The sequence below is a fragment of the Protopterus annectens genome, chromosome 2.part0 (genome assembly GCF_019279795.1).
Source record: "Protopterus annectens isolate FY-2018-M chromosome 2.part0, PAN1.0, whole genome shotgun sequence".
Classification (NCBI taxonomy): Eukaryota; Metazoa; Chordata; order Ceratodontiformes; family Protopteridae; genus Protopterus; species Protopterus annectens.
The window spans coordinates 1,636,977,243-1,637,004,140 of record NC_056728.1 but is presented as its reverse complement, the minus strand read 5'-3'; positions in this window follow the sequence as shown (position 1 = coordinate 1,637,004,140).

Below are 26,898 nucleotides of genomic sequence, written 5' to 3'. Positions count from 1 at the left end.
TAAGCCATGGCAGGTATGTATAATCATGATGTTTTCACAAACATATCATCCAGCCCAGGTATTCAACACTACAGGGAATGTATTCCACAATGTAGATGTATGTGTGTGTGTATATATATTTATATTTAAATGGATATAACATATCTATATATGTATATATAGATATAGGAATATATACATATATGTATGCCAATTTATACATATAAACATAGATACGGATACATCTATAGATATATATGTATACATCCATATGTCCACATATATACAGCAATATATATATATATATATATATATATATATATATATATATATATATATATATATATCTATAATCATATATATGGTTCACCTTTCAATGGGAGAAAATAATTTCTCTGAAAGCTGGAAGGTCAAAAGTAGGTTTTCAACATTGCACAATCTTGGAAAAGATGCACTGAATGTGAAATGAGTGAATGTCACTATGCATTCGCTCACTGCAGATTCAGCAATTTGTTTGTTGATTGCACTATAGTGGGGATCGGGAAAATGTTCCTTTCCCCACTGTAGTGCGATCTCGGAGTTAGAATATTAAAGTAGAGGGGGTGTGAAGGGGCACAGACCCCCAGATGGGGAGTGCAGGGGGGCAATATGTATTCCAAATTGTAGTTCGAAAATCAGTGGATCTGCTTTACAATTTGCTGAGTTTTGAACTTCGGTGCAATTCAAAATGACTGTCTTGTCCTTTTGGTTTGCAGAAAGGGTGGTGTGGAGAAATGATTGTCTCCCTTTCAAAGGTAAACCCATATATATCTATATAGGTATACATGGACATACATCTGTAGATGAAATTGGGAACATAACCAAAACATATATGTCCACATGGACCATTAATGGGTTTGAGAGACCCAAACAACATATGTTTGGCATGGATAGGTACCCCCCCAGAGCCATAACATATCTGGCCTGCAATACACTACCAACCTTAACAGATCCCATAACCAGGACCCTACACAACAAGGGCAGTACATGTTAACAATACTCCATCCCACCTGTAGGATGTCAGGCTAGCATTACTAACATATCATGCAGTTCATTCAAGTGAAGTGTCATGCTTGGGGGAACTCCCTGGGCAGGCACAGTAAGTAGCTGGGATCCATCATACAATCCAACAGTTCTACACTTGACATTGGATTCACCAATGTTGGCAAGGACAACCACAAATCCACCATGTCAGCTGGGAAATACCACCCAGTAGCCTGATGAGCCTGGTCTGCAGGAACATGCAACATATCAACAATGAACCCATGGCCAATGCCACTGGGAATCTTTAAATCCTGGACCCCGCCAATGTTTGACGTGTCAAAGGCAGAGAATACAACCTGAACCTGCTATACCTCCTTGACACAATCATGACAGGTGTAGATGTGGGTTAGGTGTTGCACACAGCCTATGTAGATCATAGCAGGCTTTTGTACACAATCCCACGTGTAGGAATGTGTGTAGATGTTAAGGAATCTACCTCCATTCACAGAATATGTTTCCCCCAGGACTGCTTGGCAAATGCCAACATTTCACAGGTGCCGTCACGTGGACATACAGTCCTTCACGGGTCATAGATGTGTTAATGCTTTTCTCCACTGTAGAGGTGTGCAGTAATAATGGGGTTGCTATAACTCATTAGGTGTAGCTGTTGTGGACTCATCCACCATCATTGCAGATACTATTGCGTCTATCCCCCCACATAGCTGTCTGTAATACTGTACAGTGTATGTTATCAGGTTGGTTAGTTGTTGCTTACACAATTCACAGTAGTAGATCACCTCACACCCTCCTAAGGGTAGGGCTACGCCACCGGCATGGGCACACCCATGTTACTGAGGCGAAGAGCGCAGTAGTGTGGGGAAAGGGACATACACCCTGCTGTTGGCATGTTCAATGTCATTCAAATAGCAGACTGCATATATACCAATGTGTGGTTATGCCTATCCTGTCTTGGTGGGATTACATGGGCAACAGATGTGTTACCTGCATGGGGACATACCTCCATGTGTACAGTCTTGTATCTGTACTGAACACAAACCAAAGGCTCTGTGTGTTGTACCCAGCCATGTCATGTGTACCACCCACTACACTTATTGGTGTCCACTGTAGAAGGCCTACTGACACCACTACACCCATCAGCAATGTAGCACATGAACAACCACAACACAATCAGAATAGATAATGGTGAAAATAATACAACATTGTTAATTACAGCTATAATGCATCATGGCTGCACAGCTACACCTTCCAGGATGTTAGCATTTCAATTTAGTGCTGACAACATGCTACACAGCATTCCATTGCTACACTGTTGTACAGTCACTCTGTGCATCAGCACCATGTTAGCCTGTCCCTGCATCGAAGTTACGGATGACAGGATGTGGTACAGGTATCATCATATGCACAGGGTGTGTTGTTGGTTTGTCAGTGGCCTAGGCTGAGCCATACAATTGACAATGTGTGTGTGTGTGTGTGTGTGTGTGTGTGTGTGTGTGTGTGTGGGGAGGGGGGGGCTGAGTAGTGTAATGGGCCAATGGTGATGTTATGTGTAGCTCTTAACTGTGGACCTATCTATATGATAGCCAGAGGATTGGCTGTTAGGTTTTGTCTGTGCACCACACAGGTATTGTCCCAGATATATCAGTGGCATTATATCTGTTGAGTGCTATCAGTACATGGCTACATTCATTTGTATTTCAATGTTGTATTCCTGCATAAGGGTATATTGCAACACATCCAGTAAAACCAGCAATTTCCAGGGTGTGTAACAGCAATAATGCAAATATGGCCCATGGTTCCTGCCTCTGTCCTCCACATATATGCCAGTCTTTGTCTTGCTGTGATACAGACAGAGGTTGTTAAGTAATGGCCTATCATTATTTACTGCTAGCATTACTATCATCCCAGTTATGTCATGGACTCCCACACCAACTGTTGGGCAAAGTCCATATATATGGAGGCAACAGCTGGACAACACATGTGCGCCCTTGTACATTCCAGATGTCAGTGTGTGGTACACAGTGTTCCTTGCCCTTGTACAGCCGTTTATGGGGGGGGGGGTTCAATGACATTAACCTAGGCTATGAAACCTTTTCAGGGATATAAGTGTTAAGATAAGAGTCATTCAGTGTGATAGTGAGATGGTAGGATAAGCAATGTTATGTATGAGATACTGTGACATTACCACAAGTGCTACATTTCCCCTAGTGCTTGACTACAGGGTGCAATTGGAGGCTGCTGGACTACATCTGTAATTGTCGATTGTTACTTATCTTGAAGGCAAATTCTGTGTCTACTGTTATACTAATTGAAGGCCTTGGCCTGGACAGCATAGTATGGTATATATCCACATTGCTTGCATCTGCTGTTTTGTGTGGGCCTTGCAGTCATCACTGATTACTTATTTCAAAATGTATGTGATGTAAGTACTGGCATACATTATTGTATAGTACACAAATAAAGGTTATCTGTGTATGCATACCTGTGTGTCGTGTCATGTCCTTTGAATTGTGGGTGAGTACATGTTTAATGTAAGTATTCTCATTTGTGGGAATGGTTGCCACAATACACATTTCACAGGTGCCAGTTACAGGGCTTGTGGCTGAGGGATATACTTTGCACCCAGTACTTCCACATTACTTCTACATATGTATGGCTACTAATACCTTTTATCTGTGTATATATGTATGTACCTATATATATTTCATATAGCTATATCTATATATATGTATCTATATATGTATCTATAGCTATATATCTATCTATCTATCTATCTCTCTCTCTCTCTCTCTATATATATATATATATATATATATATATATATATATATATATATATATATACATACATACATGTGAACATATCTATCTATCTATATACAATTGATGTTATATGATTATTTGTGAGTCATATATATATATATATATATATATATATATATATATATATATATATATATATGGAGCTGTCTGTCTACATTTACAGATATATATCTGTCCATATGTCCATGCATGTTCGGCTCATATTTTGGCCTGTACCTCATTCTCTTGGCAATTGACATGGATGATTGCAGCATTGAAATCAGTAACTAGTGCCTACACTTTTGTGTTTCAGACTTCATATATGTTCTAATACATATAACTGTCTAACTAGCAACATTTTAAGTGTATTACAGCAGTAGTTCACATATATCCCTATTTGTACCCACATTGTGGCACACTTTGTCCAGACTTCTGGCATTAACAGGTTGTGTGGTATGATATAACTACATTTCCTGTACTGTTGACTGATTGTGCTGGATGATATGTTTGTGAAAACATCAAGGTTACATATATCTGCCATGGTTTAGTGGTAAATCACTTTGTGTATGGTGTGTAGGGTCCTGGGCTCGAGCCTTGCAGAGGCAGCTTATTTTGTTGCTGGGCAGAATACCGGCCATTGGATACAGAGTGATTAAGGCACTTTTAGGCAGTTGTAAGCAGGTTTGCGCATGTTTGCATGGAGCTAAGCACTGCCAACTGTCGGTTACAGTTTCTTATCATCAGTTAGCTTCTATATTGCTTAACCTGTGTAGGCAGTGCTTACCCCCACGCAAACAGGCTGAAACCTGCTTACTGCTGCTTAAAAGTGCCTACTACTGCTTACCCCCGCACTAATTCCTTTAAAAGAAAAGAAAAATGGGTGATAGGAGAGTGGCGAAAAAGGGACACAAAGAGGGAAAGACAGTAGGCAAGATAGCTAGGAATGTGCAGTTAGGGTGTAGGGTAGGTCCATAGCTACCCATTTCATCTACAGCAACAGATGTGCATATGCAATGAATTAGTAGATACATTTGACCACTCCAACCCCTGGGAGAGGGGTGAGGACAACAATATGTCGTGATGCCAATTAGGCCAGATTACATGTGCCCAGTGGACATGTGTGCAAAATGGGCAGCTATGTATGGGGTGTGATTTTTTTTTTTTTGGGAACCGATTGCCCTTTTTTGTTTTTTTAAGGTGAGAGTGAGATGTTGGAGAAAGAGAGTAGGTATGCTCGGGGAGGATAGGTTGAGTAGGATGACAGACATGACAGACAAGACAACATACAGGGGCGGTATATGACACATGTGGGGGGGGGCACCTTGGATGGAGAGTGGTGTTTGGAAGTCTCAAGCCCATGGGCCCCCAAATGGAAACAGTGGGACTGAGGTCCCCAACCTTGGGCAGTCACCACTACACCTTCCTGGCCCCAAAGGTGGCTGTGCTGGGGGCTGTGTATGAGGGGCAGGCTCGCCCTCTAATTGCACCACTTGGCATTCAAGCTGGCATAGCCGGTCTCGAAACTCCATATCAAGCTTCCTATGCACCACGGCCTGGACCTGAGATGGGTGACATGTTCCTCTCTGCGCCCGCTCCCAGGGAGGGTGAGCCCCATCCCCTGTGGCAGTTCCACCAGAAGGTGGTGCAAGCCAATGGAGGATGAGGTCCTAGGCTGGGCCCCAGATGTGCTGGTGCCCGGTGCCATGGCCAGCCGAGGTGGGACAGGTGGGTCTGCTGGGACTGGCCTTCCCATACAAGCTATGTTGTAGCAGGTTTATGACAGATATGGGTTAGTAAAAGTCAACAGCATTTGGGATTAGTTATAACAGCATGCATAGGTATTCCCATTAACTCGAAACACCAGATTTAACACAGTTGCACAGCAAGCAGAACACATGCATATATGGAACAACAGTGGCCATTACAGCAGCATGCAGGTTTCATTGATGGCAACAAGCCACCAATATGGGTGTATTTTAACATGGCACATGCATAGAAACAAATGTGAATATTTATAAACCATTAGGACATATGTCCCAACATACGTTTGGAGTGTACACATACCAGTTGAGGTGTGTCATTGTGTTATTTTTGCACATATGGTGGGGGTGAGAGAGAAATTCAATTAACAACTAATATATCCTTGTAGTTTTCACAACATTCCTAGACACTGCACTGATCTGTCCCTTACATGTATTATTACACTACCCAATGACCTTATATTGCACACTGGTATGTATATAGATTATTATATGCATGACCTGTGTCTTACATACAGGCGTGACAAGATGCAGGTGTTAATGCAACATATGTTGAGAACTGCTCTCATACACTTTGGGTGAGGTACTAGAATGACAGGTTTGTTTTCATATATATTCTCTGATTATGTACACATCTGACTATCAGTTATCTTGGATCATCACACTGATTTTTCAGGGGAACAAGGTACCAGGCTGGTGATGTGGGCCATTTATCTGGACTGGACAGATTGGAACAGTTGTGGGGTATGAATATTCGTATAACTTTCTGTTTGAACTTTCTAGCAAATTCTGTACAGTTGGATGTAATTATGCATACAGCTTTCTATCTGAACATTGTAACAACATCTGTACAGTTGTGGGGTATTATTATGCATACAACTTACTAGCACTTCTGGGATTCAAACCCCTGCTGTGTGTGACAAATAACATTGCAGTTAACATCACAGTACACTGTGCTATCAGGGAATTGATGTAAAGTTTCTACTGTTTTCTGTGTAAGTCTCCCTCACTTGTACAATATGACTGACCTCTTGGCACTTCCAACATTGTTATACAGAACTTCATACACATTTTATCTGTATACCACAGTGTTGGTAACACTGCTTAATACAACAGTACTATGTATAGTATGCAATAGTTCAATAACATATGACAGAAGAGTAAACATAAGCACTCCAGGGGTTATACCCTTATTCACAGGATATTACACATTTATTTCTACTGGTACAACACTTTCTAAGGATCTTATATTTATGTGTTATGATAGTACATGCTGAATGAATACTAACTTGCATCGCAACGCAGCCTTTGCAACCTAGCATCAGGGGCTTGCTGGGTCACAGCCCACTCATCTGCAGCTGTCAGAGAAATACAGTGATATTTAGCCATACCTATCCATAGCATACACAAGCTAGTCAATTATTAACTACTTCATAGAATGAGTACTTACTAAGTAATGGGGCATTAGGCATCTGCTGAGACTCCTGGATCCACTGTTCCAGTGCATTCCCCCTCCACCGCTTCAGGCCAGCATGGTGGTGTCTGACCTGCTCACCAGTCCAGGGGATACCTGTGGCACTGGTGAGGTCACGGGCGAGACTGTCCCAGGCCTCCATTTTATACTGCGAGCCCTGGTACTGGCCCTGCAGTAGTTTCTGCTCATGGTGTTTTACCAGGAGCCATACCATGAATTTTGACTCCTGGATGCCCCAGCGCTGCACTATAAATCGAGTGCCTTCACCCACACCAAGCATTCTGCCTGCAGTAGGAAGCGAAAACCAGTTATGGGAAGTATTCCCACCTGTGGGGTTTAAATATGGCCAATTACCCACACTTTTTTGTGATTGGCCGGTTTTGAAAAGGCTAAGCTATGGGCACACCTGCCTACCTAGGGTTGGCAGTGCTTAAAGAGGTATACCACTAGGCAGATTAAATTGGCTCTCCCACACATTGCTTACACTTACTGAGTTGAGGTGTGCTGCGGTTAGCATTGCTTAATAGTTAGTTAGCACTATATTTGCCTTTTGGCAGTAATTTATTATTCATTATGGGTTATATGTGTGTCTGGTATCTGGGATTCATGTGTACATACATTGTATGGGGTCCAGGGGACTTCTACACTTTACTACAATAACACCTCAGATCTATGCTTACTGCAGTACTCCAGTTCACATATTTATGTTCTGTGGCAGGTTATAAAACATCACACTGTACATAGATTCAGTTCACATGTTTGTTTGATTTTCCTGTGGTGAGGATTAGGTTGCTGATACCTCATTTGTATGTATTGCTGTGATGGCTTAGTGGTTAAGTACCGTGACTGTGGTGTACAAGGCCCTGAGTTCGAGCATTGCAGAAGCTGTTTATTTTGTTGCTGGGCAGAACACAGGCTGTTGGGTACAGAGTGATTAAGGCACTTTAAAGCAGTTGTAAGTGGGTATGCAAGGGTTTGCGCAGAGCTAAGCAATGGTAACCTCCGGTTACAGTTTCTTCCACTCAGTTAGCTTCTACTTTACTTAGTCTGTGTAGGCAATTCTTATTCCTGTGCAAATGCACTTAAACACACTTACTAGTGCTTATATATGCTTACTACTGCTTATTTGTACTTAAACCTGCTTACTAGTGCCTTATTCATTATGACACTTACACTTCACATGTGCATTTAATGCAGTACTCCAGTTCACATTTAAATGTTCTTTAGTAGGTTATACAGCAAAAAATGTAAAAAAAAATGTTCATATACAGATTTCACATGGAAAATGGTATGTGCTGCAGTGGGACTTGAACTTGGAATGTTGCTCATTAGGCGGATGCTCTGACCACTACACTATTGCTGTGCTGCTTCATTTGCATATATCTTCCTTATTATCCTCTTCAGCCTTTTACACTGCCTCAACCATAGCTAACCGATGGGCACACCTATGCACCTACTGTTAGCTGTACTCGGAGTTTCAAAAAAAATACAGGAGTGTCTTCTTTTTATTTTTATGTCCTATTGCTGTTGTACACATGGGGGACTGCTGGTGGGGATATGCGGACACCTTTGAGCAGTCTTGCTCATTTATTTACACTTTCTGCTGTTCTGCTTTGCAGGGGCGTGTTTATTCTGAGAGCTCTGCTCTCAGACACGGCCCCTGCACTCGTCCACCCTCCATGTAGGATTAGTAGTTTAGGCAACACACCTTCATTAATATGCATGGTGAGCTGCCGTTCTCCTCTTAAATGGCTGCTTCCATGCAAGACTAGACTAGTCCTGTAGAGAAGATTAGTGAATTCAGGGGATGGTGTTTTTTCATCCTGCATCACAGTATGATGCACACAAGACCACAGGAAAATTTAAATTCAGTAAGCGCTGTGTAGAGGCACACAGCTCCATGGAAAGGAGTAAATCACCATGGCATGCTAATCAACCAGGAGACACCATGGGGTGATTCAGCAAGCCAGAAATCAACCGTGTAGACTCTGTGATAGTGTTCCATCTGTATTCGAAAACTTTTCGACTACAGCCACAGAAATGGGTCTACAAAGCATACCTCACATCCTCTTAGAGCAAGAAATCTGGAGAAAGCCATCAATAATGTGGGGTCAAAGGTCCAAAAATAGGGACAGATTTTAAATATTGCTCTTATTAACTTAGAAAGTTGATAAAGTAACATGTCTTGTGATAAGAGCAGAAATGCAGCTTTGCTGCCCCACCCCCAAATGAACAGTACAGTAATGCAAGACCATACCTCTCAACCTCTTAGGGCAAGATATCTGGACAAAGCCAAAAATAATGGGGGGAGGGAAGAGCCAGAAATAGGGACACTTTTTAAATATTGCTCTTACAAACGTAGAAAATTGATAGAACAACAGGTTTGCAAATTGCAGCTTTGCTGCATCGCCCCCAAATGAACAGTACATATTGTAACTAATGCAGACCATACCTCTCAACCTTTTTGGGCAAGATATCTGGACATAGCCATAAATAATGGGGGGAAGGCCCAAAAATTGGGACAATTTTTAAATATTGCTCTTACAAACTTAGAAAATTGACAGAACAATAGGTTTGCAGGCAGCAGCAGCAGTTAACAGCTTTGCGTACCTCTTGACCTCTTACACATTCCTCTGAGCCTCTTAGCACAAGAAATCTGGATGAAATAAGGACACATTTTAAATATTGTTCTTATTAATTTACAAAAGTTGCTAGAATAACAGGGTTTCTGTTAGCATGCATTTTCTGAAGGTTATGAAGTCTGAAACTCAAATGCCATGTCATTACTTAGCAACTTTAATCTTTAGATCAACCCAGTGATTTATTAAAAAAAAACATTTTTATGAGGAACATACCAAAAATATGAGGCAAAAACTGGACATTCTGAAAACATCTGTACAGTTGACATGTATGCTAGATCAAGGTATCTGGATAAGCTTGAAATAAACACGGGGCAAAGACTCAAAATAGGAAAATTTTTAAATGTAATACCCTCCCTTCTGTGTTCAACATTCGGCTGCTCTTCAGTTTGTCCAGCTACATGGTTGGCAACATTTTAGATTCATGGCTGCCAGCATGGTGAATATGCAAATGTGGTATGAACTGATTAGAATTGTTGACATACCTCTCAACCTGGAAACATCAAAAATCTGGACAAGGCCCATGAAAAATAGGTACAAATCTGAACGCTGATTAACGTAAAATTTGCATACATAATTACGTAACCCCACCCACTCGAATTGTGAGATACCAACTTTCAAATGCAAGCTGAAGAACAGCCAACCAAAATATGGCACCAGAGTCCCCCTGCAGCCATTCCAATGTCCCATTTCCTGGCTATTTTGACCCGTTTACCATAAACACTAATGTGTGCATACTGCTTTACTTCTACTATGATTATTTGGATTTCATTTTTACATTTTATAGCACAATCCACAAACATTAATAGATATCTGCTAAACAAAGCAATACTGTCTCACAATGAAAATAGACTTGGCATTAAAACGTCTCTGCTCTTGAAACTCACATTAATTGAAACAACATTGATAGTGCTTGCACTGCTTGCCTTTATTATGTGTCTAATCTGGTATGATTCAGCCCTGATACATACATACATACCCTTCAGACCTAATACCCCTTTCCTTATCATGTAATTCAGTTCCATGTTATGAAGATTTGTCCACTTTTGTGGCCCATTCATTAGTTATTTTTCCAGCAGTGCTCCTGACTTTACATCATACTGACAAATGGCTTCATGATTTCCTTCTTTACTTTTGTGAAATTCAGTTCTTGCAGTTTGCTAAAACTTTTACTTGCTGCTGTCTCTGTTTTATAATAATTTCTGCAATAATTATTCTTTAATAAATCATTCAAGACTAAGTCCTTCAGTTTGGATTAATAAAACAATCACACTTGACTCTTAAATGAAAAATATACTGTGGGAGAGCAAAAGGTGGTGTTAGGTCACTTAACTGATTGTTTAAAATATAAGAAACCTTAAGCTACTGCTAAATTAACTGCAAAATGAAATAGCTGGACATCTGTGGACTATGTTGCTGAAGTAAAGGGCTATTTTCACTTCCACAAGTCATAAAACCTAAATCAGACAGACCAAATTTTGTGATACTATAATTTTGTAAGACATAAATAGCATCCTGAATAATTCAGGGAGTCAATGAACATGATGAAATTTAACCCCACACAATTTCTGCTCACCACCATTGTCAAAAGGTCTCTAATGCTTCAGTCCACTAATATGGCTATCTTCCAAAAAGGGCCTATAATAATGTATAACATATTATATATAATAAAGTCAAAATTTGCATGCATGGACTAAAACCCATATCCAATATAACATTCTCAAAACTAAATCCGTCTGATTTCTATTTGTTGTGTTAAGGTCAAAATTGTAGTATTTTTTCTAAAACTTAAATGTCAAAAGCAATAAAGTAACCACAAAATAACCAGTTAGTAACACTCCCGAGTATTGCAACTATTTGCCACTCTGAGATATACCGTTGGTGACCACAGAACTATAGTGCAGTTGAGTATGGCTAAATTTTAGCTTAAACACTGATTGAAAGAGAAATGCTCATACACACACACACACACACACACACACACACACACACACACACACACACACACACACACACACACACACACACACACACACACACACACACACACACACACACACACACACACCTTTCCTACCCGAATCCATTTCTGCAGAGTGTCATTAGTCGTCTGAATACCTGAATCCATTTTTGCAAAGTGCCGTCATCTGAATACCTGAATCTATTTCTGCAGAGTGCCATTTGTTTGAATTCCAAAGTGTAGTGCCAGAAATGGGCATTGGCGCTTTGAATAACCCACCCACTTACCATCCCAAAGTGAAATAAAGGTCAATTGCGAATAACTTGCTTCAATGAAATAAAGCCCTAGCTGTGCATTTGGTGCTTTATTAACCCGCTCACACTCGCCACTGAAATGTTGGTGCTTGAATGAAACAAAGCCCATAAGCTGTGCATTTGGTGTGTGAATAATCCACTCGCACTTGCCAATGAAATGTTGTTGCTTGAATAACCCACTCGCTCTAATGGATGAATTAAAGCCAACCGGAAATGAGCCCTTGAGCTCAATTCCGTCAGGCTGGTAGCCCTGATGGAGCTGACGTCATCGTGCACATGATGACGTCAGCTCAAAATAAAAAAAAGGGGAAAAATTAAAAAAATAAAAGCTGGAAAAAGTCGGAAATGGAGGGGTGCCACTCGGAAATCGTGGCACCCCAGTATTTGGACCCCAAAACTCGGTAAAAACCGAGTAATTCGGTACAGTTGGAAGGTATGATTGCTGAATCCCAAAAAATTGGATCCATGTAGAGATGTTCACATTGTGTAGGCACGTCCCCTGTGTTGGAGTTTATGCAATGGTAACTGTGAATGCTTACATCAGGTGGGTGTGTCAGGTCAGACTAACAAAGTGTTACCTGTAGGTCTTTCAAGGTTGGAAATACAAATAAGCAGTGCACAATTCCCAGGTTCTGATTCATTAACATCCAACCTCCTCTTCATTTGATGGCAAATGTTTTCTTTGCCGGGTGTTTAGTATTATTTATTGCAAATGAAAAGAAAGGGAGAAATACTTGAAATGAAGAAAAGCAATCTATGACATACAAAGTAGAAAATGTCAGTACACATGAGATATGTATACATAGGTCTGGATTTCAACCCTCACTCCAATGTACCATCATAAAACATGATGGGTGCCTTATCCCTCTTTGCCACACAAACAGCTTTGCAGCAAAGAACTGAAGTCATTCTTCACACAACAAGTTGCAACAGAATGTACACTGATATCAAACCCTTAACTGTTATTTGTACATTTATTATGTTTAATATATTTGGATGTAGTGCACTTAGTGATCACACAACCTGTTATGATTATCGCTTGGAAATTTACATCTCTGTCTTACCTTTCTGTATTTCCTGGTCATTCACCAGTTATCTAACCAGTACTCTGAGACAGGCATGCAGCCTGTAAGCCATGCTATATCATTGGCCTTAAAATGTGTGAGGATATTAATTGGCAGTAATATGATATGCATTTGCCAATGACTGAAGGGCAGGTTGGATGGCATATAGACTGCTCTTTTGGGGGGGAGCAACGTGAGTTACTGTTATGGCTCATACAAGGGTATAATTTTTCTCTTGGGGGAACAAAGCTGAGTTACTGTTATGGCACATACAAGCACAGACTGTTCTTTTGAGGGGAGAGCAAAGGTGAGTTACTGTTATGACACAGACAAGAATGGACTGTTCTTTTGGTGGGGGCAAAGGTGACTTACATTTATGGTACATACAAGGGTGCAACTGTTCTGTTGAGGGGTGGACAAAGCTAAGTTACTGTTATGGCCCATACAAGCAGCATACACTGTTCTTTTTTGGGGGGTAGCAAAGGTGAATCACTGTTGTGGCAGAAACAAGAATGGGCTGTTCTTTTGGGAGTGAGCAAAGGTGAGTTACTGTTATGGCACAAACGAGAATGAGCTGCTATTTTGGAGAGAAGCAAAGGTGAGTTATTGTTATGGCACAAACAAGAAACAGACTGTCCTTTTTGGGGGAACAAACGTGTTACTGTTATGACACAAACAAAGATATGTTGCTCTTGTTGCTCTCCTTGTTTTGCATCATGCCTGTTGTTTGATCTTGTTAGGATTGGGAAGTCAGAAACTGCAATGCGTATCATTACTTTCTAACTTCTCTCGTCAATGATTTTTCCAGTATAAAAGTATGGAGCTAAACTCAGGGCATGCAGCGATCATTAGAACTTTTGAGAGGTATGACTGTTTGACATTATGATGCCTGCAGTCTACTATGTATTAATGGACACATATACGTCCAATAAGCCTCTGCTGTCACGTTACTATAATGTTTGTACAAATCTCCCACCTTTTACTTGCCTACTGTAACAATCAATGAAATAAAAGTATATGCCATAATATAGTTAAACAATACACTGCAGGTTCAGGACTTACCTTGTAAATGCAGCAGTTGCAACAGTGTTAGTCCGTGCTGACACTTTCGAATGCAAGAACACCACAGACAACACATGGGGAGGTAAAGGTTGTGTGAGTTGTCTGGCATCAATGCTACTATATGTATGTGTGTAGGAGGAATGTTTAGGCCCCTAGGTGGTGAGTGATTGTGCTATGCATTGTCTCAGCCAATACAAGGGCATACTGAGCATGCCTATATCTGCCTTCACCCACAGCAGCCGGTGGTTCCCCCTCTGACTCCTCATCTGCCTGTGACTGTGGTGACCTTGGCATTGGTGGTGTGATGTGTGCCCCTTCTCCTTGCTGATCCTGCTGCAGCTACTTCCTCAGGATTATGTTGTATAGCATCTCGCATGCTGTGAAGCTTTCTGTACATGTCTGTGGATTGTACTGCAGGGGTCCCCCAGATGTATCTAAGTACTGGAACTGTGACTTCAGGAGCCCAGTGACATGCTCTATGACATTTCCGGTTTGAACATGTGCCTCGTTATGGCATTCTTCTGTGGGTGTGAGTACATTTTTGATGTGTCATCAGCCATGGCTCCAGTGCATAGCCTGCATCCCCCAGTAGATGACCTGTGGGATAGCCCCCTAGCAAACATCTGGTATAGTTGGGAGGTGTGCCAGATGGGTGAATCATTGCAACTCCCAGGGTTGCCAGCACACACATTCAAGATGATTCCTTTGGCATTACACATGATTTGGCAATTACTAGAGTGGTAACTCTTTCTGGTAATGTAGTGGCTACCCTGTTCCCCAGGTGGTGCCTTCATTTCTACAGGAGTGCAATCTATAGCATGTAGTGCTGCAAGGTAGTGCACTACCTGGTGGAACTGTTGCATATTTCTGGCCCTCTCCTCAGAGCTAAGGGGAAAATATATGGTGCTCACTAGAATGTTAGGGGAAAATCCAGGGATTGGTGGAGGATCCAGGATACTGATACCTGTGACACCACCAGCCTGTCCCCTGTTGGTCTCTGAAAGGTACCTGCAGCTAATATTCTAAGGGCTACACATACCTTAGTTTCTACTAGGATGGGTTCCCATTGGTTGGCTCTGGCTCTGAGTTGAGAACAGCAGAGGTCACAGAGTTCCTGTAGTGTGTCCCTGTCCACCCTTTAGCACTCTGCAATTTCCACATCATATAGGTTGTGATAAGTTAAATGTGGCCTGAAAGCCCTTCTCCTTCTTGGCCTACGCATGTTGGCAGCAGCAATATTGGCTTCAGCCTTTAGCACATATAAATGGATTAAAGCAGCAACAGCCCCTAAGATTCCGTCTATGTAGACTTTCTGTGTCTGTACTCCAAAAGTTTTGACATCCACAGGAAAAACCAGCATGGAGTCTACATGGATGCTGTATAGCTTGTTGAATAGCTCCACCATGTTGGATTGATTGAGTAACATGCAATTCATCTGCTTTGCATCTACAGAAGACAGACACAATCCATTAATTATTTAGTCCATTATAAAAAGACAAACATGTAGCTAGTCAAACTGATGATGAGGAGAGTTGTATGTTTGGAAGACTGCAAAAATGCTTTTTTCTTCAGGATATATTTGTACAGAGGAGTTCTGAACTTCAGCAGGTATGCTTCCGTTTTGTCGTGTACAAATTGCCTATCCTGGATTGTATTTAAAAATGGTGTGAAGCAAAGGCTTTTACACATTCATCTGTATGCATTAGTTAGAAGTGTACTGATGGCATGGGCCTGTTTGCAAGCTATTTCAGAGGTACACATTATTGACAATACATGAAAATGGAATACTGTGTGATAAATAAGTAAAACTTGTCAGGGATAGGTCCTTGGATAGCACTTTTAGCATTTCAAAGAGGTTTTGTTAGTAAAATGGGTCATTTGCCTGTTCTTTTGTTCAGGGGAGCAAGGATGAGTTACTATTATGGCACAAACAAGACTAGACTGTTCTTTTGGAGGGAGCAAAGGTGACTTACTGTTATGGCACAAAGAAGAATATGTTTCTCTTGTTAAGCTCCTTGTTTTGTATCCTGCCTGTTGTTAGTATTTCACATCTCTATACTGTTTTATATTTCACCAGTGGGTAATACTGGCAACTTTTCTGTTTTATCTGGAAACAATTATTTTGTAGTTATGTGATACTTATGTGCATTATACTTTTGTTGTCTTTTAGGACACCTACAAGTATGTCACTCAGGCATGTCAATCCATGGAGACCTCCATTAACCGATGATAACAACCAAGTCATAGTCGATGGGTTTCGGCAGCATCATGCATTTCTCCTGGAAAGGAGATGGGAAGATATGCCCCGGGGGGGTTCAAATATGGCAGCAGATTGTTCATGATGTCAATGCCATGGGCGGTCACAGCAGAACATACAAATAAGTGCTCCACAGGGCCACTGCCATGATAACATCTGTAAGGAGGTGAGCAATTGCAGTGGGCAGTGACAAAATGGTTACCTGGGGAGTTTCTGATAGGGAACTACCACTAACCCCCAATGAAGAGTTCCTGGCCAATCTGAAAGATCCAGACAGCTCCCAGAACAGTGCAGTGCAGCATGTCCTGGATGTGGGTGCAGCACCTTCCGAAACAGCACGCACATCCCAGGAGGAACTTCCAGGTAAGATTTGATATCTCAGCAACTGAATACTGTTGTATAGTAAAACAACTGAAATGCATATGTTAATTCTGCATCACATGTCTTTTTTGAGGGGGGATTGAAGATTGTTACAGTTATAAGCTTAGTTTAGAGTTGTCAGCCACGTTCTTGTTCAAGTTACTGTTAATGCACATATACAGGGGTAACTGTATTACCCCCTGTGTTACTGTTAATTGCTGTGATGTTGCTCTTACCTCTTGATTAACTTCCTCCAGTATCATCTGGAGTACAGTGCAATACATCTGAAGATGGTAAGCCAAATATTTTTATGTCGGTACTGCTGAGCAATTTAAAGAAATACTGTAGTCTGTTATATTGATCTTAGGCCTATTGTGTGTATTGTTGTACTGTCTTTATTAGTAGTAGCACTGTTATTTTATTAGCATATATTGTACTATAGTAGTGCAGGTATTAATGTATTCCTGTGTTTCTTGCTTGTTATCACAGGTGATCATTGGAGTTGGAGAGTGGGCCCTGTGCCACCTGATGTCAATGTATCTACAAAGCCTGATGATGATGGTGGCCAAACTGAGGCACAGTTTGGGGTGCATAAGGTTAATCTGACACAGAGATTGACATAAAGCCATCCTGTGCATAGGCCTACACCTACCTAGTCCACTAAGCCCACACATATTGGACAGGAAAGTGTGGCTACTGCAGCTTCAGTGCCTGTTGAGTCCATACCAAAGTGTGGGTGAGGTGTCACACAGGAGGATTGATAAGGGTGCTCACAGGGGGCCTGCTGTCCCTCCTCCACTTGGTACAGGTGTCACTTCCTGTGCCACTCAATGTATGTTCAGGGTTGTCATCGAGGCACAGGTACGTTCCCATAGGTGTTCGAGACAAATGCTCAGGGTTGTGAATGTGGCACAGTGTGACATCCGTGACTGCTTCCACCATGTTGTTTATTCACTGAATCAGATGAATGACATGTTGGAACGAGGGGTGTCTGTGATGGAACGTTTCCTGGGAGGAGAACAGCATCCTCATGGGTGTGGGTCAGTCACATCATCTTTTGTCAGCCAACATGGCCATGACCAATAACACTCCCAAAGTGGTAGTAGTTCCAGTGCTCTTTCAGTAAGTCTACTGTCCAAACCCAGACTTGGCAGGCCATGAGGTTGTGGTCCTGGGTGTCTCCATGAAGGGAGCACATCCAGCAGACATCAGTCATGTTCAGGTAGCAGCACTGCATCTGACCATGGATGTGGATGTGCCAGTGCAACTCCTGGCCGAGCCAGTTCTCATGGTTGGGGGTGACAACAATGAATTGCTACCTCTGCCATGCATGGCTCACACCTGTCTGACAGAATAAGAAGAAGAGCTAGCACAGAGCTTGCCTGTGTTCATGTACACACTCACACACCAATTTCACTCCTACAGACACACACACAACAGTTACTCAGTTTGTCTTACTGGCCATTTGTTGTTGTATCCCACTGTCTGCCTTCTTCTCCTTCCTACTCAGACACAGACATCAACCTTTTTGTGTCAGCCTATTCTTCCTGCCCTCCCCCCCCACAACACCCTGTACAAGTGATGATAACTGTGCCATATCCCTGTTCTCTATCATTGGATTCAGGGATGCAAAAGCTGTGTCTGATGCTCAGGGTACATAGCTAACTTAGTGCTTTGTATATCTGCATTTGTGTTGTTGAACTGGTCATTGCACCTTTGACTTATATTGGCCTTGGAAAGTTAGACAGTTGATGGCATCAACATTTCAAAATGTAGTAGTGAATGCTCTTGTATGGATGTTGAGGTCAGAAACTGCAATGTGAATCATTACCTTCTAACTTCTCTTTTTAATGATCATCCAGGACAAAAGTATGGTGCACATCATAAGTCACTCCATCATATTCAGATTTTAGGATTGTACGACAGCACTGTAGTCAAACCTCATCAGAACAGTAATAAAGTGTAATGCTCTCTCTTGCATGTACCTCTACAGACACATCCAGCAGCTGGACAGATCACAGAGCATTCTCAGAAAGATAACACAGGGCCTACAAACCATGCCATGATGTCTATGGATAGATTAATGCAAGTACTACAGCATAAGTATGACTTTTGTAAGACTGCAGCTGAACTTATAGTACATTCTATCTGCAGGACACGTGTGACACAAGATGTTTGCAGGCCTTCATAGGTTCATATGAGGCTACTACCATAATGGCTGTATGTTCTTAGATTCATAGGAGGTTACTAGGCTAATGGCGCTAGGGCCTTTTCAAGCCTAGAAAAGTTGTTACATTGTTCCCTTACAGACCAAAATATGTAGTTTATATTTGCAAGTCCATGATCAGCACTGGTTGCACCTGTCTAAGAGTGTCATAGGTGAAACCACTTGGATAATTTTATGCTTTCCCATCCAATTGTCCAAGTTATGCTTAACTCATTCCCTCCAGTACAATTCTTTTGAGTGTGTACCTTTAACTCCTAGTGGGTGTGGCCTGAGTCTTTAAAAATTACCTTACAATTCTAACAAATACTCATTGACAGAGGTCAGATATCAATTCAGCTGTGTTTGGCATCATATATGTTTCAAGATAAAATATTCTGATACCTTGTATGCAGCACGATTTTGGAATTATTAATGCAAGTATGAACAAGTAACATCTGACACCTAGAGGAGCAGTAAGAGGTAACTGCAGATGCACCTGGAGGCATTACACAGATGTAATGAGTTAAATTGGGTCATTGAGGAGCTCAGTTTCATGTGAATTGGGATTTTGTTCCATAGCAGTGACAATCTCTGGTAGACAAAACTTTTTCTCCGGCATGGCCTTGTTGATGTCACAGGCTAGTTTAAGGTCCTTACAGTGAGTGAGTCTTGTCCTGTTTGATTTGCGGATGTGCAGCATTTTCATTAAGAGAGGGTTCAAGAGTGCTCTATAGGCTAGGCACAAGTCACCTGTCAGCAGTCTGTATGATACAAAGTACAGTGACAGGGTCTTCAGTCTGTCCATCTAGGTCATGTGTTGAAGTCCTTGGATTTTCTTGGTGAGAAACCTTTTAGGTCTCTCCAGCTGTTGCAGGTGTCTGGTGTGGTACATGCAAAAGGTAACATTGTACTCTATTATTGGTCTGATGAGGGATGAGTACAGTGGATTGATAACATCCTTAGTCTTGGATGCTATGCCCTTACTTATGAGGTGTGAAATGTAAAAGGGCTTCCTTACTATTGTGGACACAGGATGATCAAAGTTGCTATCAACTGGCATTCCCAATTCTGTCACCATTGGTTTGGAAATTAGGGGGATATTATTAATAGTGTAAATTGCAGTGCATGTTTTTTTGAGTTAAGTTTAAGTCTGTGGCTTTAGAAACAATCAATTATGTATGTAACCCCATTCTGTAGTATGTTGATATTGTTTGGTGATTCAATGATTGCACACAGTTTGCAGTTGTCAGTGAACTTGGTGAACCACAGGCCATCTGTCATCATCTGAATTTCTGAGAAATATATATTCCAAACAGTAGGAGACACAGCACAGACCCTTGTGGAGCACCACTGGTAACAGATCTGCTGGTAGAGGTGGAATACCCAACTATGACTGTATGCGTTCCATTGGTGAGCCACTTGGCTACCCATCTAATGACATATGGTTTAATCTCCAGCTGGGTGAGTTTATCATGGATGCCTGAGTGGGGGATTGTATCAAAGCCCTTGGCCAAGCTGAGAAAGGCAGTATTTACTGATTTGACTTCATCCAGGGCTATGGTGACACTCTTGAAGAATTACACTAAGTTTAACAGGCATTATCCTTAACAAAGCCAAACCAGGTTGGGTCAAGAGTTTGAAGGTCACCAGTGTACTTGTTGATAAGGTCCAAGATGATTCTCTCTATGGCCTTACAGACATGGCTGGTCAGGCTTATGGGTGTATAAGTCCCCAAGTCTGTTGAGGGATTCCCCCCTGTGCAAGGGTGCTACTGTTGATGTGTTCCTCTCTGCTGGAATAAAGCTAGTACTTAGACTGTGGTAGAAGGGAATAACCAGTGGCTGTGCTAACTCTCTTGCTTTAGACATAGTAAGTGGCCTGGGATATTATCTGGTCCCATAGAGGCTGTGTTTTTGGCATTGCTGAGTGCAGTTATGACCTGTTGTTTGGTGATAGTAGGTAGAGAACTGTTAACAGGTATGCTGTGGGATATGATTGGTGGAGGCAGGGTGTGAAACTGCTGCCAGACCCATCTACTAACAGGTTGGTTATTCCTTTAGGTTCAGTACAAGTGGCACCATCCACCCTGAATTTTGTGCAAAGCCAGGTCTTCCCTTTTACATTACAGTCATAGCTAAAGAATGCCTGGTGATTATCCTTTGCTATGGATGCTAATTTAGTTTCATAATTAGCATTAGCATTAGAACCCAACCACTCGGGAAGCACAAGCCAGTGCATTTCTTTGTGCCGGTCCCAAGCCCGGATAAATAGGGAGGGCTGTATCAGAAGGGAATCCGGCGTAAAACTTGGCCAACTCATTCATGCGGACACCAGTAAATATTTACATACTGGATCGGTCGAGGCCCGGGTTAATAATGACTGCCACCAGTATTGTTAGCCAACAGGGTGCTGGTGGAAATTGGGCTACTGTTACCTGAAGGAGGAGAGGAGGTGGAAGGCATGGCCAAAGGCAGGAAGAGAGGAAAAAGGCTAGGAATGTGGTAGTGAGGGTCCGAACTCTGAATGTTGACAGTATGACTGGTATAGGGAGAGAGCTAGCCGATATGATGGACAGAAGGAAGGTTGGTATATTGTGTGTGCAAGAGACCAGATGGAAGGGGAGTAAGGCTAGGTGTATTGGAGGTGGGTTCAAGTTGTTTTATCATGGGGTGGATGGTAGGAGAAATGGCATAGGCATTATCTTAAAGGAACAGTATGCTAAGAGTGTTTTGGAGGTGAAAAGAGTGTCAGATAGAGTGATGTTTATGAAGCTGGAAATTGATGGTGTATTGATGAATGTTGTTAGTGCATATGCTCCACAAGTTGGGTGTGCGATGGACGAGAAAGAAACATTTTGGAGTGAATTGGATGAAGTGGTGATTACTGTACCCAAGGGTAAGAGAGTGCTGATTGGAGCAGATTTCAATGGGCATGTTGGTGAAGGGAACAGAGGGGATGAGGAAGTGATGGATAGGTATGGTGTTAAACAAAAGAATGCAGAAGTTCAAATGGTAGTAGATTTTGCAAAAAGGATGGACATGGCAGTAGTGAATATGTATTTTAACAAGAGGAAGGAGAATAGGGTAACATACAAGAGTGGAGGAAGATGCACACAGGTGGATTATATCTTATGTAGGAGGGCCAGTTTGAAGGAGATTGGAGACTGTAAAGTGGTGACCGGGGAAAGTGTAGTTAGGAAGCATAGGATGGTGGTTTTTAAGATGATGTTGGTGATCAAGAAGAGGAGGAGGAGTGTGAGGGCAGCACCAAGGATCAAATGGTGGAAATTGAAAAAGGGTAATTGTGAGGTGGAGTTCAGGGAAGAGTTAAGACAGGCACTGGGTGTCAGTGAAGAGATACCAAATAGCTGGGTAACTACAGCAGAGCTAGTAAGGGAGATGACTAGAAAGGTGCTTGGTATGACATCTGGACAGAGGAAGGATGACAAGGAGACATGGTGGAATGAGGAAGCACAAGAGAGTATACAGAGAAAGAGGTTGGCAAAGAAAAAGTGGGATTGTCAGAGAGATGAAGAAAATAGACAGGAGTATAAGGAGATGAGGTGCATGGCAAAAAGAGAGGTGGTGAAGGCTAAGAATAAGGCATATGAAGAGTTGTATGAAAGGTTGGACACTAAGGAGGGAGAAAAGGACATGCACCGATTGGCTAGACAGAGGGACCAAGCTAGGAAAGATGTGCAGCACGTAAAGGTGATAAAGGATAATGAGGGAAACATACTCACAAGCGAGGAGAGTGTGTTGAGGAGATGGAAAGAGTACTTTGAGGGGTTGATGAATGAAGAGAATGACAGGGAGAGAAGGTTGGATGATGTGGGGATAGTGAATCATGAAGTACAATGGATTAGCAAGGAGGAAGTAAGGATAGCTATGAAGAGGATGAAGAATGGAAAGGATGTTGGTCCAGATGACATACCTGTGGAAGCATGGAGGTGTTTAGGTGTAATGGCAGTGGAGATTTTAACCAGATTGTTTAATAAAATTTTGGAAAGTGAGAGGATGCCTGAGGAATGGAGAAAAAGTGTTTTGGTACCGATTTTTAAGAATAAGGGTGATGTGCAGAGCTGTAGTAACTACAAAGGGATTAAAGTGATCAGTCACAGCATGAAGTTATGGGAAAGAGTAGTGGAAGCTAGGTTAAGAAGGGACTTGATGATTAGTGATCAGTAGTATGGTTTCATGCCGGGAAAGAGCACTATAGATGCGATGTCTGCTCTGAGAGTGTTGATGGAGAAGTACAGAGAAGGTTAGAAGGAGTTGCATTGTGTTTTTTTAGACTTAGAGAAAGCGTATGACAGGGTGTCTAGAGAGGAGTTGTGGTATTGTATGAGGAAGTCAGGAGTGTCAGAGAAGTATGTAAGAGTGGTACAGGATATGTACGAGGGTAGTGTGACAGCGGTGAGGTCTGCGGTGGGAGTGACGGATGTGTTTAAGGTGGAGGTGGGATTACATCAAGGATCAGCTCTGAGCCCTTTCTTATTTGCAATGGTGATGGACAGGTTGACAGACGAGATCAGACAGGAGTCACCATGGACTATGATGTTTGCATATGACATTTTGATCTGTAGTGAGAGTAGGGAACAGGTAGAGGAGACCCTAGAGAGATGGAGATATGCTCTAGAGAGAAGAGGAATGAAGGTCAGCAGGACTAAGACAGAATATATGTGTGTGAATGAGTGGGAGGATAGAGGAATGGTGAGGATACAAGGAGTAGAGCTGGCGAGGGTGGGTGAGTTGAAATACTTGGGATCGATAGTTCAGAGTAATGGTGAGTGTGGAAGAGAGGTGAAGAAGAGAGTACATGCAGGGTGGAGTGGGTGGAGAAGAGTGGCAGGAGTGATTTGTGACAGACGAGTACCAGTAAGAGTGAAAGGGAAGGTCTACAAGAGGGTAGTGAGACCAGCTATGTTATATGGGTTGGAGACAGTGGCATTGACAAAAAGGCAGGAGTTAGAGCTGGATGTGGCAGAGTTAAAGATGTTAAGATTTGCACTGGGTGTGACAAGGGTGGACAGGATTAGGAATAAGTATATTAGAGGGTCAGCCCAGGTTGGAAGGTTTGGAGACAAAGCCAGAGAGGCAAGATTACATTGGTTTGGACATGTGCTGAGGAGGGATGCAGAGTATATTGAGAAAAAGATGCTAAGGATGAAGCTACCAGGTAACAGGAAAAGAGGAAGGCCTAAGATAAGGTTTATGGATGTGGTGAGAGAGGACATGCAGGTGGTTGGTGCGACAGCAAGATGAAGAGGACAGGAGGAAATGGAAATGGAAATGGATGATCCACTGTGGCGACTCCTAACAGGAACAGCCGAAAGAAAATGATGAATTAACATTAGAGGACTTTACAAAATGTCTAATTAGCTTTTCCAAGCTATGGAGGGTGATCTTCTGCTGAGGCTGTTCCCTCTTATTCCTGGACATCAGTTTCTTTCTCTTGTTGTATTATATATTTATGTTAGATGTCCACCAGGTTCTTTTTTTTTTTTTTGAGCAAGTTTTGATCCATTCTGGTACAGCTAAGTCAATATACTTGTAAAGGTGTTTATACAGGGCATCTTTGTACACCTCCTTATAGGAGTCTTTACTGTCAGTGGTTGCAGTAGGCTTTAAGCTACATATGCCATTGCTTAGGAGGCTATAGTTTGCTTTGCAGAGATTTTTCCACCTTTTGGATCCTGAGATGGAATCAGGTATGATTGTTACTTTGAATGTGACTGATTTATGGTCAGAGCTTACCAGAAAGGGTCTCATACATGGGGTGGTGCAGTCATTGAGTGCTATTTCAAGGACATTTGAGCCCCTTGTGGGGGTGAAGATTAACTGTTCCAAAGCATCTGTGTTTACAAAGTGCAGGAACCTTAGGGCAAGCATATGTGAGCTCATATATTTATATTAATTGATGGAAAGATAGTTAAAGCTATCCATGCCTATGGTGTTTGGCTGTATTATGAGTGACTCAGGTAGGTCCAGGAAAGCAGTGTGTTGTTTTCATAGTCCATGTTGGTGGATCTGTAGCTGTTTTCATAGTTCATGTTGGTGGACCTGTAGCTAACAATAACATGGAGGGGGGGGGTTCCTACAGTAAGCTGGACTTGGAGTAACTCTAGGGAGTTGTATTGCTTAATTAGTCATGAGGTGTACTTGCCTTTTATGAAGATGAATACACCTCCTCTGTTGGTCCTTTCACATTCATTTGGCGACCTGAATGTGTTGACGGCATTATAGCCTTTCATGTGTGGAGTACTCTCTGTGGCCCTAAACCTTGTCTCTGTGGCTGCACAAAGGTTGACATCTTCCCAAGTAAGAAGTGCCTCCATTGAGTGTAGTTTCTGACTTTGACTACTGGCATTAAGAAGCATAAACCTGAGTTTGTCTTTTGAGGATATTTTTACATCAGGAAATGTATTCTTATAACATTGCCTAAAAAAGACACTATGGGGGAGGCAAGTACCTTAGCCAGTAACCAAAAGGCAAGAGGTGACAGATAAAGACTATCCCTGGCAAAGCAGTGTTGTTTGTTGACCATATTATCCCAGCCTGACAACTACTGGAACCCCCTGGAGTGAGACCAGTAGCTAAGCCAATTGTTGAAGTTGATAATTCTTATGTTTGTATTGAGACATCATTCTGCGCGAAGGTAGAATGCTGCTTAGGGCTATCGAGATACGCGTCTGGGGCACATAATCTGAGAGGTCATTCATATCTTTCTTTATATAGTCCAGTGAGGTATGTCTCAAAACATTTACTCCAACATGAAGTACAACAGACGTATAACTGTGGTTGTTGCTGAGAGACTTGAGTGTGTGCATTACTTTGTGGATCCTGGCACCTAACAGGCAGCTGACTGTGACTTTCTCATTTTACAGTCTGGTGAGGGGGATATCTGTGTGTCTCTGTGGATTCACCTATGACCAAGACATTGGTTTGCAGATGTGCCTTAAGGGCTTAATGCGTGACACACTGATATGTTTGTTTTTATGTGTAGTGGCTTCCACTGGGACTGTAATGTTTGCCGAATGTTTGGATTTACAAGGTCTCTGCTCTTTTGGTAAGCTTCTAATGACTACCTCTCTGTATGTGGGGTTATGTGTTCTGCACTTGGTCTGTTGAAGAGGTGAAATGTATGTGTTGACAACCTGTTTGATATCTGGTTTGTTGTTACCTGAGAAAGAGAGAGCAATTTATTCTAGATTCATTGTATAGTAGCACCTCTCACATATTGTATTTGTAAGTGTTACGAATACATGGTTGCCAGTATACATGAACAATAGAAGCCTTGCTTTGTAAAAGCACAGGTACCCTTATTAAGCATATTTAGATGGCCATTGTTAGCAGAACATTTTTTGAGCAGCAACAACTGCACTTGTCTCTGAGGGACATAAGTGCCACCCCAGAGGTCAGGTGAATTTACAGTCACCCAACTATTAGTCAAAGGTGTGCTTGAACAGGGTCATTGAGGAACACTGATTTACATACAGTGGGAGCCTATAACAGAGGTATGTGAGTCACTGGGGGATATATCTGTCTCCTCTGCATGTTCAGTTTATGTCACAGGCTAGGTTGAGAACGCCATGTGCCCACAGTGGTGGATCTTGTATATGGCACAACATATAAGTAAAGATGTGGCATCCAGATCCAAGGAAATTATAGTCCAGCTGTACTCATCCCTCACTAGACCAATAATCAAGAACAAAGCACCATTTTGGCATGTACTTGACTAGGCACTTACAGCAGCTAGAGTGACTTCAAAGGACAAGAAACTACAGAGTGTATACAACATGTCCTATGTGGATAGACTAAAAGCCCTATCTCTTTAGTCTGTCTTCTATTGGCTATTAATGGGTGACCTATGCCTGATTACAAGGCACTTCCAAATCCAGGCCTGATGGAGCTGCTGAAAGTCGAACAGCATGAGGGTCACCCAATCTAGGGATATAAACTTGGTCAGCTACTCAAACAAA